This window comes from Equus przewalskii, chromosome 7 (assembly GCF_037783145.1).
Source record: "Equus przewalskii isolate Varuska chromosome 7, EquPr2, whole genome shotgun sequence".
Taxonomy (NCBI): domain Eukaryota; kingdom Metazoa; phylum Chordata; class Mammalia; order Perissodactyla; family Equidae; genus Equus; species Equus przewalskii.
The window spans coordinates 6014432-6026555 of NC_091837.1; the positions used below are offsets into that span (position 1 = coordinate 6014432).

Below are 12124 nucleotides of genomic sequence, written 5' to 3' on the forward strand. Positions count from 1 at the left end.
GGGATTTGTAACCAAGGAAGCAGGGTGAGTGTCAGTGGGTGGAAAATTACTAAGAGGAAACATCAACAGTAAGGTGGACTCTGGCTAAACCGAGTTGACAGGATTATTGCTGAGGATGGGCTGGAGTGATAAGATATCGAGGATGGGCATAAGGAATTTGATCAGATATCAAGGGTGGGGGATTTTCCCTAAACTGACCCAGCAGGTTTCTTGCTAAAACTGAAGTAAAACGGCCAGAACCACCACTGAAGACAGCCCAAGGTTGGTAATATTTTAGTTACCTTTTGTTGCATAACAAATTACCACAAAACTAACAGCTTATAAAAGCATTTATTATCTCACACAGTTTCTGGGAGTTGGGAATGCAGAAGCAACATAGGGTTGTTCTGGCTCAGGGTGTCATGAGGTTGCAGTTACTTGAAGGCTTAACTGGTTCTGGAGGATTTGCTTCCAAGGTGGCTTGCTTACTTGGCTTGACAGGAAAACTCCAGTTCTTTGCTGGCTGTTGGGAGAAAGCCTCAGTTCCTCCCTGTGGGCCTCTCTACTGGTCTACCCAAGTGTTCTTGAGACGTGACTAGCTCGCTTCTAGAGGGAGTGATGCAATAGAGTGAGCAAGGATGCTGCAATGCCTTTTGTGACCTAGTCTCAGACATTTCAGTCTTTCGTTTCCACAATATTCTGTTCATTAGAAGTGAGCCACTAAATCCAGCCCACGTATCACGGGGAAGGTAACTAAGCTCCATCTTTGAAGGGAAGAATTTGTGAACGTAATTTAAAACCATCGGGGTACATACTCTAGCCGAAAATTATTTACATACCTCCTATGTGCAAAATGCAATCACCTCCTCCCAAGACCTCCGAAAGTTTCATCCATTACAGCATTAACATGAAGTCCAGAATCTCATCATTTAAAGCAGGTCCAGATGTGAATCAGGGTCCTTGGGTGGTGGTGCTTATGTGTAGTATGTCAAGTACAGTTCCTTTAGATTTGAAGACCTATGAACAAAAGAGATGAGTTACCTGCCAGCCTACATCCACACCCAACGTACAGTGGGACAGACATAGGATAATCTTCATGACACCCCTGTTCAAAAAGGGGGAAGGGGGAAGGGAGATGAGTCATTTAGTCAGTGGCAGTTCTGAAATCCCACCAGGTACATGTTGGCAATTCACTGAGTAGCACTCAAGGCCTGGAAATTCTCTTGACTTTGATCTCTGGGTTCATGATTCTGCTTTTTGTTGTTTTTCTTTTTTTTTTTTTGAAAGGTAGCACATAGTTATAGCTAAAGAGTTTTCTCAGCCTGCTCTCTGCTTGTAGAAGGTAGAAGTCCAAAGTTCTCTTTTCATTTTGTGCTGGCTCTGGTCGTTTCAGTCCAAGCTGGTGGCATTTCTTCAAATATATTCTCCTAAAAACTTAGTGTGTCTCCTGTTAATCTTACTGGTGTGCACACCAAAGAAGACCACTCCAAAGCCACAACCACACATCTCTTCAAGATAAGGCCGTCTCTGTCTTGGTTTCCTGCTAAGATAGCTAAGGGACAAACACCCTTAAGCTTCCTAGAAGCCCTGTTGTGTGAGATGGTCTTTCAGGCACACACTTATACTCTTTAGAGAGCCTTGGCCCGACTGAATGGTACTCTGAATCACCACTTTTGATCTTTCTGAGCCTTAACAAAGAATTTTATAGTCACACTCATCTTTAGACCACTTTTCTTCACCGCCCTGGATATGTTCTTTGCTTGGTAGCCGTTAATTTTAGCATATTTTGCCATATGAAGAGACTAGAAAATTTCAAAACCAGCAAGTTCTGGCTTCTTTTTTGCTTAACAGTTCTTTTTTATTAGCTTTTTTATTTTCTTTCACATTGTACTATAAGCAACAGCAAGAAACTTCTTGAAAGTGCTTTCAGGTGGGAATCTTCTTAGCTAGATGACTCAGTTAATTAGGTACATTTGCTACTTTCAGTAGATTAGATACATTTTCTACTTTTTATGTAACTGCAGGTGATACCGTTACTACACTTTCTGCCACTATATAATCCCTTTCTCAGTTTTTTAATAAAATGTTCCTCACTTCCTTTTAAGGCACACCATATCCTTCTCAAGGTGTTTTGTTTTTGTTTTTGTTTTTGTTTTACTAAGGCTTGCACTAACACTCTCCTCAAAGTCCTTCCAGCTTTTGCCTGGTTCCAAAGCGCTCCCATATTTTAGGTATTTGTGATCGCTTGCTGTATAAAGTATTACCTCAAATTTATCAGTTTAAAATAATAAATGTATTATTTTATGTTTTTCAAGAGTCAGGAGTTTGGAATTGGCCTAGCTGAGTGGTTCTGGCTTAGCTGCTTTCAGGAGGTGGTAATTAAGCTGTTGACTGGAGTTACAGTCATCTAGAGGCTTGACTGGGGCTGCAGGATCTTGCTGTGGCCTGAATGTTTGTGTCCCCCCCAAATTCATGTGGAAATCCTAACCGCCAAAGGTGATGTTATAGTAGTTGGGGCCTTTGGGAGGTGATTAAGTCATGAGAGTGGAGCCTCATGAGTGGGATTAGTGTTTTTGTAAAAGAGATTCATTCCATGGAGCTCCCTAGCCTCTTCCACCATGTGACGATACAATGAGAAATCTGTGACTTGGAAGAGGTCCCTCACCCAACCATGCTGGCACCCTGATCTTGGACTTCCAGCCTCCAGAACTGTGAGTAATAAATTTCTGTTGTTTTATAAACTACCTAATCTGTGGTGTTTTGTTATATAACAGCTTGAATGAACTAAGACAATCAGCTGCTAAACTTACATGGCTGTTGGCAGAAAGCCTCAGTTCCTTGTCACATGTTCTTCATGACATGTCAGCTGGCTTCTGGCAGAGTGAATGATCCAAGAGAGAGTAAGAAAGAAGCTGCATCCTAGCCTTGGAAGTGAAATACCATCACTTCTGTTGTATGCTATTAGTTAGACAGACCAGCCATGGTATAATATATAAGTGGACCATATATGAGCTGGAACCAGGCAGGGGGTGGGGAATACTAGGGGGCCATCTTGGAGGCTACCACAGGGAGAATGGAACCTTAGACATTTCTATGATACTCTACAAGGAATGCAGGTAAAACTGAGTTAATGGTCAGGGTGTTACTTTCCCACTCTCTAGTTTGCCACTGTGGCTGACGCTGACCAGTCTGAGATGAGATTCTTTTGGACGTAAGTACATTAATTTAAAAACTTTGAATACGTATTATATTCACATTGTTCAAAATCAAAAAGTATAACTCTCCTCAGATTCATTTTTAGTCTTTCAGATAATTTATTTTTTCTATTTTTTTTAGATAACGGATTTATATTATACACAGTTTTCTTCATCTTGCCTTATTTGTTTTGACAGTGTAACATGCTCACAATGTTTTATGGCATATAAACTGACAAAATCATTGCCTAAAATTTGAAAGGAATAATTAAAAAAATCTTTTCTGAAGTGTTTCTAGAGATTACTAAGAAAAATCTCTAACACACTATTATAAAATTGTTGTAAGGAAAAACCTGGCTATTTTGTAAATAATTACACCTAGTCGATAAATAAATACGAAATTCTCAATCTCAATAGCAAACATAGAAATGGAAATTAAAACCGTGGTATCTTATTGATGAATATTCTAGGAATTATGTCTACATCAGTGAGAGTATGATGAAAGGAAAGTCAATTTGTATAAACCTTTCTGAAAGTTATTTCAAAATATTAATTAAAATCAATATATCTTTCATAGATAGCTTTTACAAATTCAATAAAAATTCACAGAATGAATGTTTAGTATAAAAAATTTAGCATATAGGAAAATTGAAGGTTTTAGTTTGTACTTCTAGAAAGTGGAAATAATTTAAATGCTCGAAAACTGAACATTTTGGTACTTCCCGTTTAATAGCTGCATATTATATACATATATATTTTACAGAGATTACAGTACTATGAAGTAAAACTAGCAAGATACAGATTTGTGTATACATTGTGATCTGAACTATGGAGAAAATATGTGAAGGGAAAAAGACTAAAATAGTAACTTCCTTAGTAATCCAACTTTTGAACTATTTTGATCTTTAAATGATAGGAAAAAAGCACTCCTTAAAAAAAATACTTCCAGATTTTATGCAGTGAACTTGCATTGTTCTGAAAACTTTACTTATATAAAACGAGGAGCTTGTTTTCATTGCTACTAGCAGTCTGAAGTACATCTGTAAGAGATACTTTCTTTGGAAAAAATATTTTATAAATTATTCATCTAGTACAGATTCTATTCCCTTTGGATTGATAAAATATTTGGCTTCTGTTTTTCCTAAACCCTTCTTCTCCAAAAACATTCACTGAATCATTTTAGCCTCCTTCCCTTGACTTTTTTTCTTCTCTGAATGGCTAACGTTACCTGGCCTTGAGAGTTAAAATGTCTATCCATTTGATACCCAATTTAGGTGATCGTATGTGGACCCAGGCTCACCCTGGGCACATTCATGCCTCCATTACTCATCTGGGTCTCTCACTGTACCCAGCACCTGGATATGCCAGCAAACATTAGTGCTCAGTCTCGTCCTCAGGCTGTGCCCCTGAGATGGTGAGGGTACTTTGCCCCCAGGAGGAGACTGAGAAGCGAGCACAGGTCTGTGAGTGTCTGTATTTTGTGTTATAAATCAATGTCCTTGGAACTTGGTCAGGCTTCCTCTGGCTCAATTATGGATAGTTACCCTTGGTGACCATTCCAGTGCTGGAACTGCAGGTGAGAGCGACTGTCCTTCCTGGTCAGTTAGGACTCCTGTGTAAGCATAGTCTGAGAACAGGCCCCTGAAACAAAAAACACAGACACCCATTAGGAATGAGGAGGAAGACACAGGGAATCACTTCAAAGACTGGTCTCTGAAATTTCCATGAACCTAGACAGTGAAGGAGAAGGAGAGGAGTCAAGGCCATGGTGCACATGTTCCAAGGACCCGCTGAATCCACAGCTAGTGTTGGACCGTCTGATGAGTCTTTTATAATACTACCTCACCTCTCTCGCTAAAGGTTGAGTGTTTGTGATACATTGGACAAATCTAAGCCCTTAAACATCAGCCATTAACTACCCCTTTCCCTCCCCAATTCTGGACCCTTGGCCCAGGAAGCAGCTCCATTGTCCATGGGAGGCCTGGGGTGCCTGTGAGCTCTTGGTTTGCCCTGTGGGAGGAAACAGCTGCTGTAACCTCTCAGGAGGACCAGTGAACAAGTGTCCAGGATCCAGTAAATTGAACCACTTGAAACTTCCTCCAGGCCTCTGAGGAGATCCACAGCACCCCTTTGTGGCTTCTTTGGGCCAAGCATGTGTGGTACGCCTCTCATTCATTTAATGAATTACGCTTAAGGTTTTTTGGTGTTTTTTTTTGACATTTCTACTGTATTTCTCAGACCAACCCACACTCATTGCTTATTTCTTCCTTGCTCATTGCCATTTGTACTTCTTTCTGTAATTATTGTTGACAATCCACTGCCTTGTCTGTGTTTCAGTTTCGGTGTTACTTGGTCTTAATTGTTAATCTCAATATTTTGAATGACAAAAGAAATTATATTCATGGCCATCTGACTTGAAGTTATTAACTTTGACTCTCAAATTGAATGAAACTCTGGTTTAAAATGATAATTATTTTAATAATTTACTTTAGAGAATTTTAAATAGAAAATACAGACTCATAACCCAAAACTGACTATGCCAGTCCAGTACAGACGTTAGGCTCTGGGGGACCTAGACAGGAAAGGGAAATATGGAGCATTTAAAAGGTGAGAAGCACAAACTGTCCTGATTTAGGTCCACTGTGCCTCCTAGTGCTATTCATTGATAGGAGACACCAGAGCCTGTGATGAAGCTTTGTGTAAGTACTTTGCCTAAGTAGCTTTTGCTGTGCGTGAGTGTGAAATCCTGGTTTGGGGATTATAGGCCCTTCTGTTTTAGCAGACATGCTGCTGTCAGCAAGTCAGTTGGCCACGTCAGTAAAAAAGGCATCCTAGAGAGGATTGATGAAGCTTTCTGCACTTTGGAGGGATTTCAACTTTAAGTACAAAGCAGGAAAGGACTTAATTTGTGACTTGAAAAATCTGAGAGGTGCTTATTATTTATTATAATTTATTTTTATCATTTGCATTTAATTTCTACCCATAGCTCTGTGGTAAGAGAATGAGATCTGCACAAAATTTTGCATACTTGTTTTGAGACAGAAATTTAGGAGTTTTTACAAAGGAAATAACTATTGTTATATGAATAGAAGTAGTTTGAAAGAAGTTCAATAACATGCAGTTTGTAATAGAGAAAACATAAAATCCCTACAATATTATGAATAAGTAATGATCTAAATAGGAGAAGAATACTTGAAAACATGCAGAGATGTTGACTGTGTATTGCTAAATGGGAGACTGGATTGTAAGATATATTGCAGTTTGACCCTTCTCCCTTCCTTACTTTCTCCCTAACCCCTCCTTCTGCCCCAGGCCAACTACCATCTCACATAGAAACAGGCAAACACACAAAAACCTGGAAAGGTATATGTTTTCAAAATATGTGCAATGATTACCTCTAAGTAGTGAGAGTATGGGTGGTTTTTGTTGTAAACATTTGCACATTGGCTATTTATCTATTTTGTTATATTATACTCATTCTTCTTTTTCAATGTTACTTAATTTCAAAGGAAAGTTTGGGAGAGCACAGAGGAGCAGTTAAGAAAAAGAAGCAGTTTGTTCCTGATCATTAAAAAGTCACTGGTGCCCACATCTTTCCTCTATGGCCTAGGGTCATTGATGGCCCTTTCACAGCTACCTGTCCTTTTTCGTGGTAAAATGTCTTAGTCATTTCCAGCTGCTATAACAAAAATATACCACAGACTGGGTGGCTTAGACAATAAACATTTATTTCTCACAGTTCTGGAAGCTGGGAAGTCCAAGATCATGGTGCTGGCAAATTTGGTTCTTGGTAAGGGCACTCTTCTTGGCTTCTAAATGGCCACCTTCTCACTGTATCCTTATGTGGCAGAGAAGAGAGAGAATTCTAGTCCCTTTCTCTTCTCATAAGGACAGTAATTCCACCATGGGGGCTGTACCCTCATGAACTCATCTAAACCTAATTAATTCCCAAAGATCCCACCTCCAAATACCATCAGATTAGAGGTTAGGGTTTCAACGTATGAATTTTGGGGACATGCAAACTTGCAGTCTTGACCCCCCCCAAAAATTCATGTCCTCATATGCAAAATATATTCATTTCATCCCAACGACCCTAAAAGTCTTTTTTTTTTTTTTTTAAGGATTGGCACCTGAGCTAACAACTGTTGCCAATCTTCTTTTTTTTTCTGCTTTATATCCTCAAACCCCCCGTACATAGTTGTATATCTTAGTTGCAGGTCTCTCTAGTTGTGGGATGTGGGATGCCGCCTCAACGTGGCCTGACGAGTGGTGCCATGTCTGCGCCCAGAATCCGATCCCTGGGCCGCCGCAGTGGAGCGTGGGAACTTAACCACTCAGCCACGGAGCCGGCCCCTAAAAGTCTTAAATCATTCCAACATCACTTCTAAAGTCTAAAGTCCAATGTTTTATCTGTATATCCTCTAAATCAGATATGTGTGAGACTCGAAGTGCAATTCATTCTGAGGCAAGTTCCTCTCTACATTTCAACCTGTGAAACCAAAGAAGTTGTATGTTTCCAAAATACAATTGTGGGACAGGTATAGGTAGATATTCCCATTCCAAAAGGGACAAGTATGAAAGAAGGAAGATCTACAAAGCACAGCAAGGCAAATCCCATTAGATTTTAAGTTTTGAAAATAATCCAAAGGTGGTAGCCTTGATGATCTCTGAATTGCCTTTGGGTTCCTTTTTCCCTTGTCTTGAAGAATAGTGACTGTTTGCAGTTGGATAGCTCTATGGTCCAGTCCTACAGGATCTAAAAGTCCAATAGCCTTCTTTCGTTCCATCACATCTCCATACCCTTCAGTTCCAACTGGCAATGTTCCTGCTGGGGTGGCTGATTAAGTCACTGATACGAATCTTATCAAATATTTGGCCACACCCTTAGTGTTCTCTTAAGAAGATGTTTTCTCATTTTTTGCAATATGGATAGGCTGAGAATTTTCCAGATCTTTAAGTTCTATTTGCTTTTTGCTTAATTCCTTGTTCAATTTATTTCTCTCTTTTCTTATTTTACCATAAGCAGTCAGGAGGAACCAAGCTGCAACTTTAACCCTTTCTTAAAAATCTCCTCATCTAAGTATGCAATTTCATCACTCACAAGTTCTATCTTCCACAAAACACTAGAACACAAACACAATTCAGCCAAATTCACTTTATAACAAGAATTACTTTTTCTCCATTGTCCACTGACCTATTCTTCATTTCCCTCTGAGACCTCATTAGAATGGCCTTTACTGTCCATATTTCTACCAACATTCTGTACATGATTATGTATTCTCTAAGAAGACGGAAACTTTCTCTATGCTACCTCTTTTTTTGTCCTGAGCCTTCACTATATTGGCCTTTTTCTAGCAGGCACTTCAAAACTCTTCTAGCCTCTATCCATAGCCCAGTTTCAAAGCCACTTACACATTTTTAGGTATTTGTTATAGCAGTACTCCACTTCTCAGTACCAATTTCTGTCTTAGCTGAGGCTGCTTATAACAAATAATTGTAGACTGGATGGCTTAAACAACAGACATTTATTTCTCACAGTTCTGGGGTCTGGGAAGTCCAAGATCAAGGTGCTGGCAGATTTGAGGGCAGTCTTCCTGGCTTGTAGATGGTTGCCTCTAGCTATATTCTCACATGGCAGTGAGAGAGAGCTCTAGTCACTTTCTCTTCTTATAGGGACATTAATCCCATCTTGGGGGCTCCACTCTTACCTAAACCTAATTATTTCCCAAAGGCGCCATCTCCAAATACCATCACCTTAGGGGTTAGGGTTCAATATATGAATTTTGGGGGAGACACAAACATGCACTCATATAACCAACACAGAGTCCCTCTGCTGGAGATGCCCTTACTCCCTCCACATTTGCTTACCCCTCCTCTTCCAAGACCCCCACGTGCATGTCCTACCTAGGTGGACTCTACCTTGATTTCCCTGGAAAAAGGGTAGCTACTTTAGCAGTTGAGTTTTCAAAAATCTTTGTTAATTCTTTGTAATAGTAATTAGCACATCAGTTTATACTTTATTTCTAATATCTTGGAAGGTAGTATCCTTGACAGAAGGAACTTCTCTTGTTTGTCTTTGTATTTTCACCTTCCCAGACCAACCTAAAACAGTAGTTTCCCCTTATCTGTGGTTCTGCTGTCCGTGGTTTCAGTTACTTGCGGTCAATCACAGTCCAAAAATATTAAGTGGAAAATTCACCTGCAGCAGATGATCCTCCTTCTCATGTATCCTCAAAAGGTCAATAGTAGCCTAATGTTGTGTCACAATGCCTTCGTCATTCTTCTCAGTTCACCTCATCTCGTAGGCATTGTATCATCTCACGTCATCACAAGAAGAAAGGCGAATACAGTACAATGAGATATTTTGAGAGAGAGACCACAGTCACATAGCTTTTATTACAGTATATTGTTATAACTATTCTATTTTATTATTAGTTATTGTTATTAATCTATTACTGTGTGTAGTATATAAAATAAACATTATCATAGGTATAAATGTGTAGGAAAAAACATAGTATATTTAGGGTTTGGTACAATCCACGATTGTAGGCATCCACTAGGGATCTTGGAACGTATCCCCTGCAATAAACGGGACCACTGTACAATATGTCACTCAGAACTAACCATTAATAAATGTTTGCTGGTTGAGTGAATGAGTTGCTGCATGAGTGGATGGATAGATGGATGAAAGTTTGAGCCCAAGACATATATATGTAAAATGAAGGTTTTATATTAAACGATTATTAGTTTTCCTCTAATACTTTGTGGTTAAAAAATTTAAAGTTAGGGGCTCCATGTGATAAAGAGATAGAACTGGAAAACATAAAGAGACAAAAGAGCAAATAAATTGGAAGCAACTTAAAAATTTGGCAAAATGTCAGAATAAGAGTAGAGAAAACACATATGCAATGTTTGGGGATTATAAATATTCATTCCTTTCTTTTGCTCTTAAAGTTTTCTTTTCTATAACAATTCAGTTCTCACCTATAATTTTCTTTGACTGATAGGACTTTAGAGAATATATACATTTTTAATCTTTAAAATTTAAATTTTATTCAATGTTTTAATTATAGCAATTATTTCTAATTTTAAGTCAACATGTTTGTTTTAGACAATAGAGTGATATATAGAATTGTAAAAGAAAAATCATATATAAATTTTGACATTAAATCACCCATATAGCCCAACCTCTTATCATTCCCAGTCACTTTCAATGAGATACCTCCAAGTTTCTTGGCCTGTTAGAATGCTGCAGGGACAGCATAAAAGGAGAGTTGTTCAGCTGCTTGTGCTCCCTATCCTAGTCTTGGACACTCCCACTGCTCTTGGAAGCAGAGAAACTGTACCAAATATGAGTCTTCCTCTTAGTTGAGTTGGTAAAATTCATGACTGCCCTCTGCAGGAGAGAGACCTGCTATTTAAACATACAAGTTGGTGTGTGTTCACTCATTAGACCAATATCCAATGTCTGCTTTATGTCAGGTGTATCAGTCATATACTGCTACGTAACAAACAACCACAAATATATGCATTTATTACTCACATGTGTGTTCATTTTGAAGCCCAGACTGAAGAGCCAGAAATTACCCAGGCCCAGGTCTTTTAGGTAATACAAGCAGCAAAAGAGGGTAAACCAAATGGTGCAAAACATCTCATTGCTCAAGGGAGCACATGGCTAAGACCAAAGTCAAGAGGGATGCATATTCCTGTAGGAAGAACTGCAAAGCAAAGTTATATGACAAAGTTACATGAACAAAGGTAAGAGTAATATTGGAACAATAATTTAATCTAGTAAACCAGCCATTATGCTATTCTTGAGACATTCTCTGGACTTGCGTGATATTCTGTTCTCAGGATATAGCTATACCTAGAACTTCCTTTGTTTGGAAGAGTCTGTATACTCAAGAGAAGCTTTGAAACACTCCAAGTTGTACTATCTGCAGTCACTTCCCAGTGGTAATGACATAATCTTTATATACAAATATTTATATCCAGTACTTGACTTGTAAAAGAACCCTCTCTTTGGGTTCTCATACTGTATATACGTTATACATACAGTATTTCCACATCTATCTATTGAAAGGGTTTATATTGATACCTCCTACTTAATTGCAACACTCCTGGATTCATTCTAGGCTCCTTTTTCATATTATATCTCCCTTCTCTTTGAGTAAGAAAACTAATTCCTATTAACTACAATATACTTTTTTATTTTCTCATTTCTAGAAAGCACATTACATCAATTCAGAATTGTTAACTCATACTACTTGTATAAACAAACCTACTAACTAGTACAGCCAACAGTAGTTCTCAGCCTTGTCATCCTTAGGCTAGGTCCCCGAGAGGGTGAGGGCAACTTTGTCCCCAAGGAGGGAGCCTGAGAACTGGGTGGGGATCTATGAGTTTTTGTTGTGTGTATTGTAAGTCAGTCTTCTGGGGACTTGGCCAGGTTTCTGCTGGAACCACGATGGATAGTGACCATTAGTGACCACTCTAGTGCTGGAGGCACAGGTGAGAGTGACTGTCCCTCCTGGGAACATAGTGAGTGCTCTGAGTCACCACAGGCTGAGAACTGGCCCCTGAACCCAAAAACACATTCATTTTAGGAATGAGGAATGAGAGCAGAGGGATCACTCCAAAGACCAGTCTCTGAAATCTCCATGAACCTGGAAGTGAGTGAGTAGTGGGAGGAATCCAGGCTATGATGCAGATGTCCCAAGGATCCACTGGCAACCACAGCTGAGGAGCTCTCTACTGGCTCTTTTATTCCCTCCTGAATGCCCTGGGTAGTAATATGTGCGTGGTGCATTGTGCAAATCTCCTCCCTTTACTACTTCTCCCAACTGTACCCTCAGCTCAGAAAGCAGCTCCCTTGCTAGAAGACAAGTTTGCCTGATGAAGCACCCTTTCACATGGGCTGCTGAGTCCAGAGCCCTTTACATTTGAAGCCC

The 12124-nt window shown here is 39.3% G+C and overlaps 1 protein-coding gene and 1 long non-coding RNA gene across 2 annotated transcripts in view; both read right to left on the reverse strand.

Annotated features, from left to right (window-relative positions):
* Nucleotides 1–12124, reverse strand: part of LOC103544575 (immunoglobulin lambda-1 light chain-like) — a 502401-nt gene that overhangs the window by 469770 nt on the left and 20507 nt on the right. The window lies entirely within an intron of this gene.
* On the reverse strand, nt 312–10244 carry LOC103540196 (uncharacterized). Its single transcript, XR_011542226.1, has 4 exons — nt 9373–10244; nt 4718–4814; nt 819–996; nt 312–502 (listed from the first exon to the last, which is right to left on the reverse strand). It is a non-coding gene; the product is annotated as an uncharacterized lncRNA (long non-coding RNA).